We start from the raw sequence: 6,800 nt of genomic DNA on the forward strand, positions 1-6,800 counted from the left end.
GAACAAAAATGCACTAAAACTAAATTTAGTATCACATCGTACATGCATGATCAGTTGTCAAACGAAAGTACGGTTGGTATTTAAATGCATTATTTTTCTCTTTCTGTGTTGTATTGTTTTAGTATATTGATGCTGCATTAACAAATATAAGTGTATATGAAGTGAAAACACCAAAAATAAACACCGGTTGCGATAGACACCTATAAACTGTTGAATGCCCATAATATCACTTTAAGTGTCCACGAAAAGGTCATTTGTTGAATAAAACGTAATTTAACACCGTCAAATATAAATGATTGTACAGTATATCATGAATACAAACACAGACGGAGTACAATTTCAAGCACAGCGAAGACCGTTTATATGTGCAAGAATAAATAAGGATCGCGTTCTTTGCATTTGTGAAAATCTACATCTTATATTTCACTTAGCACAGTCTTAATTTGCATCTTCAGTGAACAAGCGTACGTGTCACCTACGAGAACTGCGAAACGCATGTAGGATAACATTTGATTCCGAGGAATGTCTGCGAATATTATCTAGTAATTAACGTAAAGCTATAATATCCTAGAATAATGTAAATGCATTTGATTATCACTATTTACACCATGATACCATTTTCCGCACGAGCGAAGCGTTGTTGATCCATTTCCCAGCATAATTAAGCATCGATGTATATTCCACATTTCGTGACGAGAATTTGAAATAAACATCACTGTAGTAAAACGAGAAACACAAATATTTACAATTATGAAAATCACGGTCGGGCGTCATTGCGGTATGATACAATAATGCTCTTTTTTCTTTAAAAAACTAAGAACAAAACTAAAGAAGTTATATTATATATTCTAAAACATGAGCTACTTAAATTTAACACAATTAGTATAGTATATATATATATGCACACATGTAACATTCATTAAATAAGAACACGTTATAAGATTACGATTTATCGAATGTCTACATGCAGTTCATTTTCTTAAACATGAATGCACATCCGTGTGTTTTCATTTGCTATAATACTGTTTTACATTTTGTGTGTTTAGTAAGACAAGTTTCAAGTTTCAATGTTAATTGCTATATGGCCTCCGGCCCTTGCAAGTACAAATAACATCCAATAACCACAACATTAAAAAAAAAACACCAACAAAGTATAAGCAAACATACATATGTAATGGTACAGCTATTTATAATTAACTGCTATTCAGTAACTCATTTCTTCTTTCAAAAGCATAATACAAGAACATAGAAGTACCCCTGATCACCTTTTCACCACGGGAGCTCATGAATATATTAAATTTATTTATAGTAGCGGGTGTATAATTCTTATTTGGTATATACCTTTCTCGGAGGTCTAAGTATGTCGTGCATATTAATAGAACATGAAATTCATTTTCAGTAACATTTTTGCAAAAAGGACAGAACCTTTGGTTTCTGTCGATATTCAAATAGCGGCCCTTTTCAATCATGAGCTTATGGGAAGAAATTCGAAAGCATACATATGCATTTCGAAATATACGAATTGTTACATTTTTTAAATATACCTCAAAATCAAAGTTACTTTTAAATCCATTGTATGTTTTAAGTTTGGGGGAACTATTACACTTTTCTATCCACTGCTGTACAAAAATATCTTTCAATCGTTGAGAATAATAATACAAGAACAATGGTTTATTAACAACCGATTGTTGTTCCCACACATATCCAAAACCTATGGATTGCAAGTGATTGCGTAATGAGGTGACCCAGTTTGTATGTCCTATGCCATCAAAGCATTTCAACATTTCACAGCACTTTTTTATATGACGGGAGTGAGGTGTATCCAGTATTCGTAACCAATATTTTATAACTCTCATAGATGAATAAATATGTACTGAATATCTGCCACAATCACCTAAAATAGCATTATTAACAGAGTACATTGGTGCTGACATAAATCTTATACATGCATATGTGTGAACTCTTTCTACAACTTAAAAATATTTGAGCCCCCATATTTCCGATCCATATAATAAATAGGCATATCTTTAGCATCAACAATCTTAAAGTAACAATCATATGGCATAGGTATATAGTCGTATAGGGACGAAAGCATAGATACAATGAAGCGTTTTGCTTTACAAGACATTTTTTTTCTGTCATTTTAAACATAGACAGGCTAGACGAAAAATGAACACCTACATAATTAAATCCTTGCACACATTCCAATAATGTATTTTTGTAATACCATTTTTCATTTAAAGCAGGTCGACCACCATTTTTTAAATACAACAATTTTTGTTTTATCAACATTTACATATAATTTTGAGACAACACAAAATTCATGTAGATAATTTAGCTGCTGTTGTAGACCTAAAACAGTATCCGAAGCAAGTGTTACATCGTCAGCAAATAATAACATAAATATTTCTTCAAAATCTGGTGTAAGTAGTATACCTCTTATATTTTTGCTTTTTAAATATTCATATAAATCATTGATATACATACATAACAGGATAGGGCTTAAATTACATCCTTGTCCCAGTCCCAAATTGCATTCAATAACATCACTTAATGTATTATTTGACCTAACTTGTGTTTTAACGTTCTTGTAAAGAGCCTTTATAGCCAGAAAAAAAAATGCCTCCAACATTATTTTTCATTAAAGTTAAGAGTAGCCGTCTCCTATTAACGTAATCAAAAGTTTTTTTTTAAATCTACAAAAGCGACATATATTTTTCGTTTTTTACGACATAAATATTTACTTATTATTGAATATAAAACAAACGCATTGTCAATAGTCGAATATCCTTTTCGGAAACCTGCTTGCAACTCTGTTATTTTATCATATGCTTCGAGATAAAACGTAAGTCTTTTGTTCAATATGTATATATAAATTTTGCTTAAAACATCTATAAGTGATATCCTCCTATAGTTATCTGGATTATTTGTAGGTCTTTTTTTATGTAAGGGTATTAAAATTGAACAAGCCCAACTTTCTGGGAAGGCGCCTTCTGTAAATAGCCTGTTAAATATGACTTTTAAATATGGAAGAATAATTTCTATGATTTGTATAATATGATTCGCTAATAATTCACCTGCACTTGATTTTACGGGATTTAATGATTTCACTGCTTGCAAAATTTCTGCTTCTGTGATAACAGAATTAAAAAGTTCATTTTGCGATTCATCAAAATCGCCAGTATTTGCATTAATATCGAAAATTTGTAACTCTTCATTTTCATAATTTTCTAAATCAAAGAGTGTTTTAAAATGTCCATACCATTTTCACAGGATACCTTAGGCTCTATTGTTGAATTTTTGTGAAGATTTTTTACATTTTCCCAAAACAGTTTCTGTTTTTTTACTGTGTTTGACATTGTGGTTACCACGTTATCCTTAAATCCTAAATGTTTTTTTTCTACACAATATGTGATAGTTCTGTTTAGCCGATAAATAGTCCTCAAGATTATTCACATTATTATCGACCCTAAAAACCGAAGAGTCTTTAACTTGCTTTTTATAATATTTGCATTCTTTATCAAACCATGTTGATTTTCGCTTTTTAATTTTTGTTTTTATTTTAGAAAGTAGATGCCGACTGCAATCTATAATGATATCTTGAAACTTATTAATAATGATGTCAATAGGTTTGTTAGTGTTAAAACACCAGGTAAACGAATCATTAGTTTCAATTGCCTTCGATAGGTTAAGCTTATATAATTCTAGGTTCTGCCCACTGAAGTTTCCCTTAAAGCGTTCTTCCAATTTGTTACTCTTTAAGGTTACCATTTCATTATGTTCAATTAACAATGTTTCCAATTTAAGAACAATTGGTAAATGGCCAGAAGAAATTTCCTCGTCAACATACATATCTTTGATTATATAAAATAATTCTGGATTACCAATAAAATAATCGATAACACAACAGCCAATCGAGCTTATGTAGGTGAAATTACCCTTATCTTTATCAGATCCACATCTACCATTCAGAATATATAATACATACATTTTACACAAATTAAACAAGTTTCTACCACAGCTATTTACATGTATATATATTGACTTTCTATCACATATTCGAGGGTCAACGTTAAAAATAGACTCATATTCGTTAAACATTGGCAGATTTGAAATCGATTCAATGCAGTCGTCTTCGACACCTACTCTTGCATTAAGATCGCCTGCCAAAAGTATACAATACTCGTCTATGTTTAAATTACTTAAAAAAAATTCAATTATATCTATACCTTTAACATCTATATTTTCGTAAACAGGAGAATTTATGGGCGGTATATATACAGCTATTAATAGTATATCTCTGGATAACTTTAATACCTGTTTATTAAATTTTAAAACAATGCCATCATTAAACGCATTAGGAACTTGTGTAACAGAATGATTCAGTTCTTGTCTTAAACCTACCAAAATACCACCAATATGCCTTCCACCTTTCAAAGACCTCTTTGCTGGCGATATATACCACACAAATCCATGAGTTGAACTACATTGGTAAATTAAGTCAATATTCACTTCCCAGGTTTCTAATAATATTACAATGTCAAATTTAGATATATAATATAGGAAAAATGCATCATTCAGTTTCGATTTTAAGCCTGAAATATTATATGACAATATTGATACTATTGAATGCGATGTAGGGTAGATTTTCGGACCTTGACCACAATCCTAGTCCACATGCTGTTCGGCATTGCCACCGAAAGGTGTAGAAGCGTTTGCAGCATCCATCGCTTTGTCTTGGCCAAGCCTACGATGTGCACGCGCGAAAGTTCTGTTTTCCGTTGATGTCTGACGTTGGTATAGTACACCATTCTTGTAGTATGCCTGTATACCACGCTGGGACAGGTCCCTGATTTTGTGTTACGTTGGGACATTGTCAGCTCATTTGACACACGAATACCAGAGTCCCTGAGACGGTCGCGTGCTTTAAATATTTCCCCCCTTTAAATCATATTGTTTAAACTTTACAAGGACCATCCAGTTTTTGTTAAATCGGCCTACACGTTTTATATCTTACACTTGACTTTCTTGGAGTGGGGAGTTCGGGACAGCGACATTGTACACATCTGATACAAATTTCTGTTATGTTTTATCGGCTGCTTCATTTTCTTCATCAGTGAGACCAAATATTCTAAGACAATTTTTAATTTCAGCATATTCAATTTTCTCTAGGCGTTTACCAATTTCGTTCAGTTCGGCACTATCTTTATCAGACATATGCGCAACTTCTTCAAACTCAGATCTGATGTTATATTGTTCATTTTCAATTTCACCAACTTTATTTTCAAGTGATTTCATATTTTCGGACAACGTATGCTGCTTTAACTCTATATTACCAATCTTTTCATTAATGTCGCACAAGTCTTTTTTCACGCTTAACATTTCATGTCGAACAGCCTGCACTTCCATACGAACATCGGCTATACAATCGTTCGTCTGCTTATTATAAGCCGCCATAGTATTTTCAATGTATTGGGTGTCCGGATTCATAAATTGGCCAACGTATACATCATGCGGTTGGGATGGAGCCGAACCAGTAGTATCGCGATGAATAAGGTCAGAATTAAGCTCGACATCCATCGCTAATAGCAATATTCTCTGGTGATAGCCCCTGTACAAACATGCATAACTTTTTGTTTCGCCAAACATATGTATGACGTGGGTACAATCCATATGAATTTGTGTAATGCTACGCTGCGCGTACCGCTCAATAAACGTAGATAGTAAGTCTACCGATGCATAGATGCCTTTAATATTGATACACAGGCCCAATATAACCAACATGCATGCGAACAGTCCGAAATGCACATCGGTTCCCGGCGTATAAGGATTATACTGTTTATTTACTTTCCGCTGTGAAGGTCGCGACTTCCTTTTTGCACAAAACACCCAACGCGTATACGGTATTGATTGAGCTCGATACCGATTGTTCCGTCTTACAATAAATATAAGATTTCACACGACCAAAAACACGCCTTGAATCGAACGTGTAAATTGTAAATTTTACTGTCCATTGACCACTACTGACCAACTCTACAAAGTCACGGTCAATGCACACAGTCCTCGCAAATCACAATAGGTAACTATATAATTGTATGAGCGCCGCATAAATGAGACAATATTTCTTCTTATACTCACTTTTTCAATTATAATTCCCCAAAACACTAGATCCAATAACCAGCAGCTTTCAAAACTGAACAGTCATATCTTTTTCTTACTTTGTTTCCATAAGATTTACTTACTTTAAACGCATTTTTACGCCGCACTTAAAAACACGTCTAGCTGTATCAATAGCCTACATAATCAGTGTGATTTCATTTGATATTAAACTGTTTTACTTTTTGTGTTTTTAGTAAGACAACATACATGCTTTATAGTAACTATTGTTTTGTAGAAATTGTATAAAATATGGAATTAATAATTGAAAAAAAAATGAAAATTAGTTTTTGCACGAGGAAAGCTTTCGTTGACCCGGTTCACAGCATAATGAGTCAAATATTGCTATTTAACTATGGACCATGTCACAGACCGGTATCACTATGGACAATGTCACAGACCGGTATAACTATGGACCATGTCACAGACCGGTATAACTATGGACAATGTCACAGACCGGTATCACTATGGACCATGTCACAGACCGGTATCACTATGGACCATGTCACAGACCGGTATAACTATGGACCATGTCACAGACCGGTATCACTATGGACCATGTCACAGACCGGTATCACTATGGACCATGTCACAGACCGGTATCACTATGGACAATGTCACAGACCGGTATAACTATGGACCAT

The sequence above is a fragment of the Dreissena polymorpha genome, chromosome 9, assembly GCF_020536995.1.
Source record: "Dreissena polymorpha isolate Duluth1 chromosome 9, UMN_Dpol_1.0, whole genome shotgun sequence".
In the NCBI taxonomy this organism is placed as follows: Eukaryota; Metazoa; Mollusca; class Bivalvia; order Myida; family Dreissenidae; genus Dreissena; species Dreissena polymorpha.